Below are 18297 nucleotides of genomic sequence, written 5' to 3'. Positions count from 1 at the left end.
TAATGAATAAATGTAACACTTCAAATAATGAATTGATAAAAACTAGTTTTTATTCACTGGAAACTGAAATAATTTAAAGTTTATGATTGTTTCATTGATAGAATTTCAAAAACTCATAAATGAAAGAATATTAGTTAACAGATAATTTTGCACTTGTACCACTATTCAAGTAGTAACAAAAGTTATTTATAGTGATACTTTTTGACTAGACCACCTACAAAGACAAAATTTCTTGTAGGTGGCATACATGTGGATACATCCTTTGAAACAAAAAAGATATATTAAGAGCAGAGATTTTACCTTGAGGGAAAGTATTTTTAAGATATCAAAGATCTCTCATGTCCCAAGTAAGTGAACTATTTTTCTGATAATCTATGATGGAAAATCTTTTGTCAAATAAGTTAGAAATGGGGGCTGGGGATTTAGCTCAGTGAGTTCGATCCCTGGTACTGATAAAAGGAAAAAGACAAAAAAAAAAAAAAAAAAAAAAACTAAGTTAGAAATGGTCCTGCTGTGTTTTATCCCAGTGCTACATTCATATTGTCTATTATGCCAGCCTAAAAGATTTCATTAATGATTTTCCATCTGGCCTTTGTAGTAGATAGGTACAAGCACTCACAGTAAAATTAAAACATCAACTGATTATTTTAGGAAAATCAGGAAAGTATTCAAAAATGACTTTTATATATGAAATGTTCAAGCCAAGGATTTAGCTCTGGCATAAGTGCCTCCCTGTCAAGCATGAGGTCATGAGTTCAATCCCTGGTACAAAAAAAATGATTAAAAATATACGAAATGTCCAGCATTATGAGTGTAATAAGGATCGGTAACATTTTCAAATCAATGTATTTCTTTTCAACCACTCACCCTTGTGGGCTACTTATTAAACGAGGACAATTTCTGTTGGTTGAACTGCGCAAATTCATGTCAAGCAATGCTTACGGTGATTTGGTGAAGAGTAGTACTCTTGTTAGACATGAGATTGAGAAATCTTGAGACTTCTTTTTAAATAAATCCATCAGAAAGGGAAATAACTGAAATCTGAAAGTCAAGGAAATAACGATAAACACAGTGTGCTATTTTTCTTTTCCACTTATTTACTCTTCTTTCTTTTTTTCCCTCTTTTATTTTCTTCTTTCTTTGTATCTTTCTTTCCATGAGGAAGTAATATATCAGGCAAAAAGAGATGTAGGATTTTATAAACATTCATGAAGCAAATTATAAGTATACTTTACAAAAGTTAACATGTCTAATCCTCAAATGAACACTTAAGGTGACTGTTTTCCTCATTTTGTAGATAAGCAAACAGAACAACTGAAAGATTAAGAAAATTGCTGTTGATAGAACTAGGACAAAACCTGCCAGACTCCAGAGAATATGCTGTACTAGTAAGTGTTGATACTTTGTACATTCATTCCATCCTTCCATTTATTGTACAATATATTGGATCAGGACAAAATATGTGAAATAGTAGTTATCTGATCCTTCAAATGGTTGCAATAAATTCAAGTGTGGCCCATGAAATCACTGACTCTGTAAAGCAGAATTTCGAATCACTTTTGGGAACTCTAAACTGTTAACTGAGTAGTTGTTCAGTGTACACTGTGAACAAGTTTGAGTGTTAAAAAACCTCATGGTGACCCAGTTTAAATGTCCACAAATGTTGTGAGTTTTATTTCTAGGAGCTGTGCTAAATTGTCAAAATGAAGATTGGAGAAATGTTTTTTCTTACTTCAAAGAGGAAAGGAATGTACTATTTTTAAATGTGTTCAAATCATTTTTTACATTTAGCAAAGCCTACCCTCAAGAGAGCTATTTTATTAGAGCCTAACCAAATTAGAATTTACCAGAACATAGATAATGTGAGAGAAGAAAAATACTCAATTCATGCTTACTCTAGCCATTGACTTTGGAAAGTAAAATGAGTAATTCTAGCTGCCTGTAGACGTTGTCTTGCCTAAGGGCAAGAGGAAAAGCCTGAGAAGCTTCTGAGTAGGTACTCTCCCAAAGTCCCCTCGAATGTTGTCAAGTTTTGTGCTTCCGTAGAACCTACTGTATACCTATTGGACATAAAAGAATAGAGAGACACAACAGCATTCATACTGCATGACTTCAATAGACCCTGTCACAAAAGACATATTAAGAATAACAGCAAAATAAAAGAAACTTTGAAAAAAAGTCAAAACATAACATTCATCAAAAGGATTTAACAGATATCTCCAGATATTTCATAAAACAACAACAGAATACACTTTTTTCTCAGCAGCACATGGAATGTTATCCAAAATAGACAATATATTGGGTAATAGAACGTTTCTAAATGAATGCAAAAGAATTTAAATAATTTGGTTCTTCTTATTAAATCATACCAGAATAAAACTGTAAATAAATAGTAAAAGAAACAACAGAAAGTATGCAAACACATAAATATTAAAATAAATACACTGAAATGACGATGGGTCTGATAGTAAAGTAGGAAAGGAATTAAAAGTTCTGAGGATTAAATATCAGTCTATAGGATCAAAGTCTATAGGACCCAGTGAAAGAAATTCTAAGACAGACATTTATAGATGTGAAGTACTACATTAGAAAAAGTATCTGTTACTAAATAACAGATGATGCATCAAAAATCCTACATAAACAAGATCAATCTAAACCCAAAATATATTGAGAAAAAATTTAAAAATTAGAGAAAAATTAACCAAATTAAGATTACAAATACAAAGAAAAGAATGAATCAAAATTTGGTTCTTCAACAAGACAATATGAATGATACAACCTTAGCTTAATTTATCAAAAGCAAAGAAAAGGTAAAATACATAGAAATACAATGAGAAGCCCAAAAAGCAAAATCACAATATCCACGAGTGTCATAAGTATCATAAATTGTAGAAACTAAAAGAAATGGATACCTTTCTATACATACATGAATTATAAAAATTGAGCCAAGAAGTTATAAAAACACTGAATGATCTATAAGGGATAATGAAATCGAGGCAGTGATAATACTCTAAAAAGAAAGTCCCAGGCCCTAAAAATCCGTCAAGTCAATTTTCCAGAAATTTTGTGAAGAACTAATCCAAACAATACTCAGTTGTTGCCATGAAGTAGAAAGGGAAAATACACGTGCCAAATACCCCCTCTTTTAATTAGCATTACTATGAAAACAAAACCAGAGAAAGATCAATAAAACAAGAAACCTGCAAGTCAGTTTCGTCAATGAACCTAAATACAAAAATACTCAACAAGATAGTTGTAAGCATAATGTAACAAATCATTGAAGAGTCCATTCATCATTACCAAATTGGTTTCATCTCAGCAGGGTGGTTCAACTTACATAAATCAATAAATGAATTCCAACACATAAAAGCAAATAAGTGAAAAAGTCACATGATCCTCTCAATGCATGAAAACTCTTTCACAGAATCCCACATTCATTTGTGGTAAAAATACTGACAAAAAATATTTACATAATGACCTCATGCCAAACTGATAAAAGTCATGTATAGAAAGTCTACTGTCAACATCATACTAAATGAGGAAAAAACTGAGAGCATTCTCTCCAAAATCAGTGTCAAGAAAAATGTGTCCACTTTCACGACTCCTGTTCACCATACTGACAGTACTGAAAATTTTAGCGAGAGCAATCAGGCAAGAGAAAGAGGTATGAACAAGAAAGGAAGAAATCAAACTACACTTATTTGCAGATGGTATTTTGAATGCCACCCCCCCAAAAAAAAAAACTCCACCAGAGTACTCTCAGAATTAAAACAGAAATTCTACAGAAACATGACACAAAATCAATACACAAACATCAATACCAACATTTCTGTATACCAGCAGTGAATCCTCTGAGAAAGAAATTGGGAAAACAATCATAGTGTGTGGCAGGGCCTAAGAATTAACTGAATGAAGGAAATAAAACACTGCTACTATGAAAGCTACAGTACTTTGCTTTCTTTTTAATTTTTATTTTAAAGATAATAAAACAAAACAAAGCAAAGCAGGACAAAGCAGAACAGAGTAAAACAATAAAAATACTCTTGGATTTCAGAAAAAGATAGCAGAAAATCAACAATGGCTATGATAATGTCTCTTGTCTGCTTCAAAATAGTTCTCCATACCTTCACAGACAATAAGTTATTGTACATCAAAATGATATAAAAGCAATCAAAACACAAGAATGAGAACCTTAAGGGCTTTCAAGACCAGACAGTAGGAAATCAATAATGGCTACCATAATGTCTCTTGTTTTCTTCAAAATAGCTCTCCATATCTTCATACATGTTGGAATCAAATAATTGAAAACAGACTAAAACTAATCAAAACCGAAAATAAAAATATTCTTAGCTATCAAATCAAGATAATAGGAAATCATCAGTGGCTACCATGATGTCTCGTTTTCTTCAGTGTAGTTGTTCAAACTATCACACATACTAAAATCAGTTCTTGCAAACACTTTAGGGTGAATTTCTAGGTATGTATAAGCACATACATGTACATCTATCCTTTCTGTATTAGAGGGAAAAACAAAATGACAGATAAATAACTATAAGAGATCTAAACAACATTGTAGGCTTTCAAAACACAGTAGTAGGAGCATAACAATTCTTGATGTTTTGCACAGTTATCTTCAAAAATTTTACTTGAATTACCAGATATAGTCATGTAAAATTGATCTAATCCTACAGAGCTTTGAATAAAGAGATTGAAGAGGACATTATAACAGGAAAGATATTCTCATTACTGAATAGACAGAAACACTGTAATCAAATGGTCAATTGCTAAAGATGATGTATAGCTTTAATGCAACTCCACTCAAAATGCCAACAGTATTCTTCACAGAACCCAAAAAAAAACCTGAAATTTATATGGAACCATAAGAAATGCAGAGTATGCAAACCAATATTGTGAAAAAAGAGCAAACCAGAAGATAGTACAATTCCATATTTCAAATTTTATCACAAAGCTAAAATATTACAACAGCATGATATTGGAACAAAAACATAAATGAACAGTGAGTTAGAATTGAGGATGCAGAAACAATTCCTTGCAACTTTAATCATCTGAATTTTGACGAAGGAGCCAAATCATCCACTGGAGAAAATATATTTTCTTTAAGAAATTATTCTAGGTAAACTTGTTATCAATGTGCAGAAGAATGAATCTAGAATTGCACCTCTGACCCAGTACCAAACCAAATCAAGATAGATCACAGGTTTAGAAATAGAAGCAGAAACAGTGATGAGAAAATAGGCAGAGTTCTTGAAAACACAGGCTTAAGAAAACAACAATCCGAACACAACAATCACAGAAAAATAAGGCCAAGGAGCAAAAAGAGTTTTTATATAAAATTTAAAAACTTTTATAACAAAAGAAATAATCAGCAGAGTAAGAAGACCACCTATATAAAAAAATTGAATTTTTTTTCTACTCAAACAGAGGACTAATAGCTTAAGCATATAATGAATTCAAAAAATTAAACCCTTCAAAAAAGGTCTACTTTTAAACAAGCCATTTAAATTAATATACATTAATCAAAGAAAATAGAAATAGTCAATAAGCACATGAAAAATGCCCAACACTTTTGTTCATAAAAAGTGCAAATTCCAACAGCACTGAAATTTTACCTTAGTTCAGTAAAAATGTGTGTTATCAAGGACTCAGGAAACAACAAATGCATTTGAGTTTTGGGGGAAAATAAGTACTTTTACACTGTTGGTGAGAATGTAATCTAATACAACCAGTGTGAAATCTATATGAAGATTCCTCATAAAAGCAAAAATCCACGTTTTATTTGACCCAAGTATCTTTTCTGGATATTGTTCCAACAGAGTTATAATCATCCTTTTACAATGTTACATGAATACATGTTCATAGTAACAGAATTCACTGGTTAAATAATGAAAACTGCCTATATTACCCATCAACAGATAATGGATAAAGAAAATGTGGCAGAAAAGTGTGAGTTATTTGTTATAGGAAAGTGGATAGATCTGAAGACCATCTCACTGAGTGAAATTAATCAGATACAACATATTAAGTATCACGTGGTTTCTCTTAAAAGAGGCCAAAAATATATGCAAATAACAACATAAAACATAGTACAAAACAAGGAGGAAGGTTTTGTGAAGATGGGAAGGGGTTCTGCAAAAATTGAGAGGGCAAGTTAGAGGTCAATGGTAAGCAAAATGACCAAAATGCAATACAGTAATTTACCAATTCCCTAAAAAGAATACAGTTGTCATGTATCACAAAATTATGAAGAAATATTTCAAAATTCAAAAACATAAAGATAACTATACAGTGAAGTCAAAACTGCTAGCCAGATAAATAGAAAATGTTGTGTTAATACTATCTCAGTTCCTTTCTTACCCAGTACACAATGTCTAATATTTAATGACAAATTATAATGTGCACCAAAAGACAGAAAATATAGTTTGAAGAGCTGAAACAATCATCAAAAATACAGCCACAGATGGGAGAAGTGTAATTTTTAGGCTAGAGATTGAAAGAATTATGATTACCATGCTAAGGGCTATAGTGAGAAAAATGAACAACATAGCAGTAAGAAAAAACAAAACGCTTAGTATCAAAACAAAACGCTAGAAATTAAAAGTAGTAATAGAAATGGCTAATGTCTTTAATAGGATTGCTGATAAACTGAAAGTTGTCAAAAGAAAATTTAATGACTCTCAAAATGAGTAACTAAACATTTCCAAAACTAGAATGCTAAGAAAGAAAATAGCAAAAAAAAAAAAACCCCAAAAACAAAATACATTCAAAATTAAAATTTATTTACATTAAAATGTAAATTTATAGTCTGCTTGATTTAGTATGACATTTTTACTTCTAGATTTCTTTACTTGTGCTCTTAAATTTTTTCAATAGCTAGAAGATCTGTTAATTTAGTTTTTCAGTTTTGTCCATGAGAAATAGTTCTTGGACTGCTTTACATTTGATTTCTATGACTTTCATGTTTTGTAGTAAAACAATATGGGCCACCGGCTTTGTCTTTTCTTACTCCGTGTTCTCCTCTGAATTTACTGTATTATTTCTATCCTTTCGATTAGAAGACAGTTTACGTATTTTTCTGTCAGCTTTTTTATTTGACAAAAAAAAAGTTTTCAATGATACGAGTTTTGCTCTGAATGAAGTTTGGGAAATATCAGCTAAATTTGATAGGTTATGGTCTCATAACTATTGTTTTTAAGTGATGCATACATTTTAATTTGATATTCTTTTGCACTCAATTCTTGTTTGAAATACATGTAGCATAATAATAAGCTTTTAAACTAATATTTAGTTACTTATATTATCAATATCTTTATTTGTTTATTATTGGAGAGAATAACTTCTATAAGTTTTACATGTTTTTGAAGAGTTTTTTTTTTGTTTGTTTTGTTTTGTTTCTTTTTTTTTTTTTTTTTTTTTTTTTTTTTTTTTTTGGTCTTTTTCGTTTTTATCAGTGTCAGGGATCGAACTCACGAGTGCCTGCTTGCAATGCAGGCGCTTATGCCACTGAGCTAAATCCCCAGCCCCGTTTTTGAAGAGTTTATTGAAGTTTATTTTGCTTGGTTATTAGATTCTTTATAAACAAGACAGATATTCACAAGCTACATAATTCAGGGAAAGTTTGAATATCAAATGGAACATCGGTGGTAATACATCGCAACATGTTACTGAAAAATAACCAAGGAATCCATGATAATACTCAAAAAACATGATGAACATATATTTTCTTTACAGATATATTATTGTGAATAATAATGTCACCATGTCTAGACTTGAACTAAATTGTTAAAAATCATTTTAAATATATTTCACCATAATTTTCAAATGTAATACAAAATACTAATTCATACATATCCTTATGTTCTGTATTAAAACCACATGCTGTTAATATGAACATACAAAATTCAGATATTGAAACACCAATTTTTTATTAATCAAGTTTATTGGTACATACCAAGAATGGTAGTTCATGCCTCTAATCCCAGCACTAGGAAAGCCAAGGAAAGAAGAATGCTGTGAGTTTGAGACCAGCCTATATTAACAAGTGAATTCAAGATCTGCCTAAATGTCATTATGAAACCCTGTCTCAATAAGACAAAATAGTTTATTTGGACTTTTTGAATATGCAAATGATAACATTCATCATAAGGTCATTGTACTTGTACATGATATATTTTAAGTATTTTTTCTATCCCTCTACTGTCATTTCAACCCTTCTCTCCTCATCTGTGAAAGCTTCTTGTCCATTTTTTCCATTTTTATCATTTTTTTTCTTTTTTCTGCATTCATCTCCTGTCTCCTTTGATTCCTCTTCTTTCCAATCCCTTCCATCCATTCACCCTTAACTGCCCTCCATATTTAGTTTTTTTTTAAATTTCATTTTATCTTTTCTTTCTCATTTTTTCTTTTCTCTTCCCTCCTTTTCCACTCCTGCCTCCCTAGTTGCTCTTTCAAATTAAGCATTTTTTCCTATTTAATAGTATCTCATTTATACTCTCATCTGTACTTACATTTTTGGTTTCTCACACCAGAGAAACAAGGCAATATTTACAGTACGTGTATCTGATTTATTTTCCTTAAGGGTATGGTCACAATGTGCAATACTTTACTTGGAAATACCTCAAATTTATTAGTCTTTATAATTAAGTAATACTGCATTGTATAATTTCAAAAGTGTGTCTTTTTTATCCATTCATCAGCTGATGGGCAGTTCAGCTGTTCCCAAGATTTAACTATTGTAAACTGTGCTGATATAAATATGGGTGTGCATATATGGCTGTAATATGATTTTACTTATTTGGAAAGGTATGAAGAAGAGAAATTACTGGATCAAAACGAACCTCTAGATTTAGTTTTTGTGAGAAATCTCCTTACTGATCTCCACAGTGGTTTCACCAATCTACACTGCCACCACTAGTGAAGAAGAGTTCCTTTTTCACCACACCCCCACCATTTGTTATTGGTTGATTTCTTGATGATAGCCATTCTTTATGAGGTGATATGGAATCTCAGTATTGTTTTAATTTATATCTATCAAATGACTAATTATGTTGAGAGCATTTTTTCATATGTTTATTTTCCATTTCTACTTCATCTGAGAAGTATCTATTGATCTCGCATGCCCATTTTGACTGGATCCCTAAGTTTGGTAAGTTTGATATTTTGAACTATTATATATTCTACATATTAGTTGTTTTTTTCTCTGAGAATAACTGGTTAAAATTATTTCCCACTCTGTGGGATGTCTCTTCATTCTGCTGATGTGCAAAAGCTTTTTAATAAGATTCTGGTTGTTCATTCTTTATAATGTTTCCTGTGTGATCAGGATTTTGTTTATGAACTCTGTATCTAAGTCTTCAGGAGTTCTATTTTCTCCTGCAGAAGGTTTCATATTTTTGTTTTAATATTTAGATCTTTGATCCCTTTGGATTTTGGTTTAGTACACGGTGGGAGACATGAGTGTCATTTAGTCTCCAGCATATGGGAAGTCAGTTTTTCCTGCATCATTTATTAAAGAGACTATCCTTCGTCCAGTCAAGGTGTTTGGCCTCTGTGTCAAAGATAAGTTGACTGAGTGTTTGGAGTTGTTTCTGCATCTTCTAATCTTTTCTATTGATCCTTGAGTCTGTTTTGTTTTGTCATGCTGTATTTTTGGGGGGTATTGGAATTGAACTTAGGGCCTTGAGCTTACCAGGAGGGCACTGTGTGACTAGGCTTATGCCTGGCTCACCATGCTGTTTTTAGCACTGTAGCTCTGTAGAGCAATTTCAAGTCAGGGATTGTGATTCTTTCACTTATCTTTGCTGATCAGAATTGTTCTTCTTATGCTAAGTGTCTTCTGATTCCAAATAAACTTTAGGATTATTTCCTCTATTTCTTCAAAGTGTGCTGTTGGTATTCTGATTGAGATTGCATTAAATGTATACAACAATAATGATAGTGTGGCTATTTTTACCATGTTGGTTGGTTACTCAAATTAAGTGATATTATTGCATTTTTTACTGTCCCCTTTCATCTCTTTTTTCAGAGTACTGTGGTTTTCAGTGTAATGAGATTTTACTTCCTTTGCTAGATATATTCCTAAGTATGTAAGGTTTTTTTTTTTAATGATGTGAAGGGTGTGGTTCCACACATACCTCTCTCTCAGTGAGGTGCTATGTGTGTGTGTTCAAAACTGCTATTGAGTTTTGAATGTTGACTTTTTATTCTGCTACAACATTATTTGGTTATTAAGTCCAGATGTCTTTCGGTGGAGTTTTGGGGGTCTTCTGTGTAGACTATCTCTAAACAATATTTGCTTTCTTATATAAAGTTATTTATTGAAATGAAAAATTTCCCTATCAGCTCACTCAGTAATCTCATGACTGAGAACACATAGAATTACCTGCATAATGTTCTCAGACAAAAATGTAATCTGCATGAAAATTTTAAAAATTCTTCTTTAGGTCCTAGTATTATCTATTTTGGAGCTATATTTCCTACTCTGCAAGCTAATAATTAACTGGTAAAGTGATACTTTGAAACTAGGAATGTTTATTTCCGAATAACATTACCCATATTAATGAACTTTGCCTGAATGCACTACTATAATATCAGTTGTCAAATGGTAATTTTCTATTTTTCTAATTCCATCCATACCTATTAGCTGTTTCTTATGTTTAAGAAATGCTTTCATTTCCAATTTTTTTTTTAGTATAATGCTGGAGTCATGGATTATTTTTTTATGTAACATGATAGAATACATTACCATTTTTATTATGTTTTATTGCTCAAAGTATTCCAGATGTGGCCAGTAGATGCTTCTTCTTGATTTATAACTTTTTATAGGCATCCATAATTCCTTGAATACTTGATCTCTAATGTAATACTGCTATTTTACAGGTTTATTTGTATTTTGCATGCTCCAGACTTCAAACTGATTATTTCGCTAAGACATTCTATTTCCTTTTATGGGGAATAGTGCTTATAAACCAATATATGCATTCTAAGGGAAGTCGTTACAATTAGAATGGTTTTAATCCTACAGTCGTCTAGTGGACATAATGAGGAAACACATTTTAAAAGAATTCATGAGTTTATACTGATATTTTAATATGCATATAATATTAATTGTTATTCCTAACTTTTACTCATTCGATACATGAATATACCGAGGGTAAAAGATGTAATTAGTGATTTTGTTATTAAAATGAATGGAGAACTTTATTGCAGAAGTCATGAGTTTTCCCAAGTTTTTTCTATAATAAGGGAAGACAATATTATGATGAATAGATGTTAATGAGGCAGGAAAATTATACTGTTTCACATTATATCTAACAAGTCATATTTGTTCAATATAGTGGTAGCACATTTTATATAATTAGTCACTGCTTCTATATTATTTTTATACATTTTCCTAGAGAACTTTATTAAAAATAACTTTGCTATTTCCTAAAACAGGGAAAACAAAAATAGTATTTCAATATTTATGAAATTCACGTGTAATTACAATTGTTTAGTTTTCATGCCATAGGAATCCTCCTTTGTAGAATCTTACTGAATGTGATAGGAAAGGAAAATTAATTTGATATTCTTACATATTTTTATTGGATTTCAAAGGAAATTATTTTTAGTGATACATGAAGTCTAAATATATATAATGATGATCAGAAAATTAAAACTGCTTAAAATAACTTTTGGATACTTAATGCAATATTTAAAGCAAGACAAAAACTACCTAATAATATGAGAATCTTTATTTGGTCATAAAAGTTCAAAAGTGTAACAAAAACTCAGTTGACAAACATTGAAGTGGTTGACTGTGATCCGAGTCTTAGTTGTATGACATTATAGTTTCAAATACACGATGATAATAAAGTTAAAGTGTATATTGTGTTCTCTGTCCTTTCAACTTACATAGCAAAGGACAAGAGAGTTTTATTTACAGTGGAAATATACTTTCACACAATAACATTGCTAAGTGTTTGAGGCGATATTTTTATTATTTTATATCACATGATGACATTTTGATTATGTTATATAGCAATTAGAGAAAAGGAATTGTATATTTTCTTTTTTTTTCAGTTACCTCAGGAACAAATTTGAATTATTACAATTTAAATTATTCTCTAGAATCAATGAAGTCAAACCATGCCTTCCCATGAGCCAGCTAGAGTGTGAGCTGGGAGACAAGAAAAGAAACTTGCCCCCTCCCTCCCAGAATGCCACTGACAGATTCAGAGGAACTCAAGCTAAGATGATAACAACTAAAGTAAAAAAAATCTTAATGATTCTATTTTTGATTGATTTTGCAGATTTAAAACTGATATCTTTCTTTGGAGAATAACAATATGCATTAGAACAACTGTGGGGATTTCCTTCTGTCTTATTTTTGAAATCCGATGTTCTGTTCCATTTTATTATTTTGTTTTATTTCTGTATCTGGTAACCTAAGCAACTATTTTGAAGATAATGATATGCAATATAACAACCTTTGTTAATTGATATCGTATAGTTTTGAGGAACTATATCGCTATTGTTTTTGTTACTACTGTTGTTCGGCTTTTGTTGTTTTTTTGTTTATTGATATTTTCTGGGGTTTTTTATCTTTAAAATAATAAAAAAATAGTTTCCTTTGTGGTATATGTTTTGTTCAAGAAGTCTCTGCTGCCTACAACTATCACTTCAATATTTCTACCTATTTTCCCTCCCAGTAAATTTAATTTTTCTGTTTTAGTATTTAGATCTTTGGTGTATAGAAAGGTACTTTTTGCCACACCATTTATTAAAGAGACTATTTTTCTTTCAGTAAATATGTTTGCTTTCTTAGTCAAAGATAAGGTTGGTGAGTGTGTTTGGGGTTATGTCTGCATCTTGTATTCTGTTGCACTGATCTTCAAATCTTTTTTGTTTTTTACTTTTTTGAAATCTCATTCTGATTTTACCACACTAGCTTTTCAGTATAATTTCATTTTTGATATTGTGATGCCCCCGGACGTACCCTTATTGACAAGAATTGCTCTTGTGTTTTAGGTCTTTTCTGATTCCAGATGAATTTTAAGAATGTTTTCTCTGAATCTGTGAGGAATGCTAATGGTATTGTGATTAACAATGCATAAAATCTGTGCAGCAGTTTTGGGAGCATGAATATTTTCCCTATATTGTTTTTTCCTATCCATGAGTTTTGTTATTAAATCTAGATGTGTTTTGATGGAGTTCTGTGGTTTCCTATGTAGAGTATCATGCCATCTGAGAATAGTGATAACTTCACTTCTTCCTTTCCTACCCTTATTCCTTTTCTTTCTTTCACTCGTCTAATTGCTCTGGCTAAAGTTTCAGAACTATATTGAATAGGAATTGTGATAGTGGACATCCTAGGCTTGTTCCTGATTTTATGTTGAAAGCATTCAGTTTTTACTCATTTAGTATGATGTTGGGTGTAGGTGTGTCATAGATAGCTTTTATCAGGTTGAAGTAAAATCAGTCTATTCTGGTTTTCTACAGGGATTTTTAAACATGAATGAATGTTGGACTTTATATCAAAAGCTTTTTCTGCTTCTATTGAAATGATTATGTGATTTTTGTCCTTGGCTCCATTGATATGGTGTATTACATTTATTGATTTGTGTATGCCGAACCATCCCTGCGTGCCTGAGATGAATTTCACTTGGTCATGGTGTACAAACTTTGATGATTTGCTGCTAGTATTTTATTGAGAATTTTAGCCACTATGTTGATTTGGATGATTCACTTATAGTTCTTGTTTTTGGTTGACTCTTTCTCTGATTTTGGGATCAGAGTAGCACTTTCCTCCAAGAATGAGTTGGAGAAAATTGGTTCCCTTTCAATTTCATTACAGAGCTTTGCAGATTATTAACATTAAATCTTCTTTAAGTTTCTTGTAGAATTCTGCTGTAAATCCACCATAATCTGGTCTTTTCTTTGTTGGTAAGTTTTAATTATGTTTTCAATTTCATTAATTGATATTGGTTTATGCAGAGTTTTATATCTTCTTGATTGAATTTTGGTAATTCTCATGTTTCTAGGAGTTTGTCCATTTTTTCTGTGTTTTCCATCCTATGCAAGTAAATGATTTAAATGTAGGTATTAATGATCTACTATATTTCTATAGGATCTGTAATGGTTTTCGCCTTTTCATTCCATATTGCATGGATTTTAGTTTTTCTTTCCTTTTTTTTTTTTTTTTGAAAGTTTGGCTAGCAGTTTTTCAATTTTAATTATTCTTTCAGGGATCCAAATTTATAATACATTAATTTTCATATTATTTTATTAGTCTCAATTGCATTAATTTCTGCTCTGATATTTATAAGTTCCTCCCTCCCTTGGGGTTTGTCGTTAACTTGCTCTTATTTTTCTAGTAGATGGAGGTTCAGAATTAGGTTGTTTCTTTGTGCTCATTCCATTTTCCTGATATGAGTATTCACCACATAAATTTCCCTTGAAGGACTGCTTTCATTGCATTCCACAGGTTCCTGTAAGTTGTATTTATATTTAGGTTTGATTATAGATATTGTTCAATTTCTTTTTAAATTTCATTTATGTCTCATTTGTTGTTCTGGCGGATGTTAGTTAATTTCCATGTACTTATTGAATTTTTATGATTTCCTTTGTCATTAATTTCTGATTTCATTGCATTTTTGTCTGATAAAATGCATGGGAAAATTTCAAATCCTTTGTATTTATATAAGTATTTTCTAAGGCCTAGCATATGGTCTATTTTAGAGAACATACCATATGCATTTGAGAATATATATTCTGATGTTGAGTGGAACAATTTGTAAATATCTCCTATGTCCATCTGTTCATAAGTTTATATCATTTCTCCTATATCTTTGCTGATTTCGTGACTAGTTGATATATCTTGTTGTGGCAATGAAGTGTTAAAGTCCCCCCTTTAAAATTGTACTATTTGGCTATTTGATCCTTCATGTCTATGAATATTTGTCTTATATAGTTATGTGCTCCTATATTTCATGCAAATATATTTATGACTTTTGTATCTTTCTCATGAAGTTTTCCTCTAACAAATATGTAGTGACCTTTATACCTTTTAATAATTCTTCATTTGCATTTCACATTATGTGCAAACAGAATAGCTACCTCTGCTCTTTTGTGGATAATTGTCTCATGAAGTTTGTGTTCCATCCTTTGAATTTCAGGCAATAAATCTTTTTGAGTTCAATATTTCTTGTATACAGCATAAGGTTAGATTTTGTTTATTGTCATCCAGTATATATCTATTGATTGATGAATTGAAACCCTTCATATTAGTGGTTATAAATAATGTGTATTGAGTTATCTTTCTCATGTTATCTTCTTGCTCTTGGTTCTCTAATTTTCCCCTCTGTTTAATTGTCTTGCTTGGTGAATTCTTTCTGTTGTTATTCATGTAATTGTGGTCCTTTTTGTCTCTATCTGTAATATTTTTCAGTACTCCTTTTAGGTTTGGATGGTGGTCATGAATTTCTTCAGATGTTCCTTGTCATGGAAGTATCTTATATATCCAAAAATTTTGAAAGATAGTTTTTCAGGGTAAATCATTCCATGTTGGAAGTTGTTTGCTTTCAAGACTTAAAATACTTCACTTAAAGTTCTTCTTGACTTGATGGTTTGTGTTAAGATGTTCATTTATAGGTGATCTGTTTCTTTTCTCTAACAGCTTTTATAATTATGTACTTGTGCTGAATTTCTGGAAACGTTATTATTATATTTCTGACTGTACATTTATTTTTGATATGGTTAATTAGAGTTCTATACACCTCATTTATCTGTATGTCAGATTATTTTGACATGCCTGAGAAATGTTCTGCTATTACTTCTACAAATAGTCTTTAAGTCATCTGTGTTAACTAACATTTTTTTCATTGGCGTCTATCAATCTTATATTGTTTTTCCTTGCATCATTTTACAGCTTTTGAATTCTTATTTCTTGTTCTTTGTCATGTTTGAGAGCTTTTCTTAAAAGAAACTGACTATCTTCAGTTTAGTTCAAGCAACTTTGCCAGTTTTTATGACATTTTCAATGTCCTAGATATCTCTTTGACTCTTTTTCATACATTCTAATTCTCCCATATACTGTTCATTCAAGGTATGCATTACTTTCATGTGTTCTTCTATTTTTTATCTGTGTCTTATTTAGATATGCTCAGCAATTCATTCATTATGTTTGTCACTTATTTATTTATTTGTTGGCATTGGGGATTAAACTCATGACCTCATGCTTGCCAGGCAGGCACATACACTCTGATTTAAATCCTTAGCTCCTCATTTATTTTTTTTTTAATTAAGTGATTATTTCTGGTCTGATTTTCTCTACAGCCTCATGGAGTCGTTTCTTTACTTCAGTTGCTATCATTTCAGAAACATCAGTTGTGTGACTTCTAATTCCTTCCATGGCAATTTCTTCTGGACTAGTTCTATGTGGGTTGGAGTTATAAGATTATAATTTCTTCCTTCATCTTAACATTTTCTGTTTCAAAAAATATTCATTGTTTTCTTTGACAATACTTGTGAATTTTGGTAGTAGGTAGCAATATCTCTACTATGAAGGCCTCTCTAGGAAATATCTATTATTCAGGGCTATATTCTGAGCATAGGATATTCTTGGTTTATGTGTTTCCAAAGACCCTGGCTTCTCAATCAATTGAGAATGGAATGTTGGCTTTTGTTTGGCTGAGTTCCCTGACTTTTGGTACATGGCTGTGGTGATGTTATTACCCCACAGCTTCACAACATTGTTACCCAAGGAAGAACCAATTACAACAGACATGACATCCTACCTACAGTAGTACAATTAGCAATAGTCATCATATCAAGTACAATTTAGAAATTGACAGACTCTGGTGATAATTGATTTTGTACTTTAGACTGTAGGAGCAAAGTTGATAGTTCTATAACTGACCCAATCATAAATTAAGGTTTGTATATGAAGTGTTTCCCTTAGAGTGTATTTACCCTGGGTTCATCTACAAGAGCCAGTTGCTGAGTCTCAGACACTATCCACAATGGCTGTTTTTCCCACAGTGTAGACCAACAGGACAAGCACCTGGATTTTTCCAACCTGAGGTTCCAGGGGTGGCAGAGAAGTGATAGGGAGGAATTCTCTCCTGCACAGCTCCCTGTGGTTTTCCCAATGACTGATAAGTGATGGATGGGGTATCTCCCCTCTTGCACAGAGGTTCCCAGGGTGGGCAAGTGGTGATGGGAGTGGCCTCTACCCAAGGTTCCCAGGGTGATAGAGATGCAATGGGAAGGATCTCTGTCCTCTTGTGTGGCTCACCAAGGTTCTCTGCAAAGGCTGAGAAGTGATGGGGGTGTGTTTCCTTCTGCATGCCTCACTGAGGTTCCTTAAGTGGTGAAAAAGTGATGATTGGGGTTTCTCTCCTTCCACAGGGACCACCAAGGTTCCCAGGGTGGTGGAGAGGTAACAGGTGGTTTCTCCTATACTTTGAATACAGTTTCTAATCTCTTGCATTTATGTTTGTATCTGTTTCATTAATTGCATTTCTTGTGTATATTTGGCCTTCGTGGCTTCCAACATTTTTCTGAGCTCCAGTAGTTGTTTTTTTTGTGTGTCTCCTTTAATGTCTTTTATTTTGATAGTCATTTCTTTTTGCATGTTAGAGATTATTTTGTCTATGACTTCTTCTGTTTACTTTTGTACTTCTGCTGTTATTGCTTCAGTGTTTCATTAGTTGGCTTCTAACTCCCTCTATCTCTTTGTATTCTGGACTTACCCTGAGTGTGCTGGGTATTTGGAATTGCATTTTTCATCTTTGTATTTTCTACTTTATTTGTTTACTATGTTGATGCTTCTAGATTTTTTATATTAGACAGCCTTATCACTGATCTCAAGTCTTTCATAGGAGATATCTGTTCCTCTGGATGTCTTCTATATGTATGTGGTCCTTAGTCTTTATTTCTATCCTTATAGTCAAACTTCCTAACAAATTAATATTAAGGACTTCTTGTCTATTGGATGTAGGGCCAATTATTTAATTATTGGACTACAGTTAGGTTTATGCCCCTTACAATCACAACGTTGTTATATTACTTTCATGCGTTGTTAATATTGCATTCCTGATGTCAATATAAATTAAATATTCTGTATAATTCATTTTTACACTTCATCAGAATCAATTTTATAGGATTTTTGTGTTTAAATTTGTAAGAAGTGGTGATATATTGACTTCTTTTCTATCTTTTCTGTCAGGCAAAAAATATGGACATCCTAGAATGAATTCAGAAATGTTTACTGCACTATTTCCCTGAATATTATATACT

This window comes from Cavia porcellus, unplaced genomic scaffold (assembly GCF_034190915.1).
Source record: "Cavia porcellus strain 051 isolate PalLab524CR breed Dunkin Hartley unplaced genomic scaffold, mCavPor4.1 scaffold_3, whole genome shotgun sequence".
In the NCBI taxonomy this organism is placed as follows: domain Eukaryota; kingdom Metazoa; phylum Chordata; class Mammalia; order Rodentia; family Caviidae; genus Cavia; species Cavia porcellus.
The sequence above is the reverse complement of the archived record's forward strand: the minus strand, read 5'-3'. Positions refer to the sequence as shown.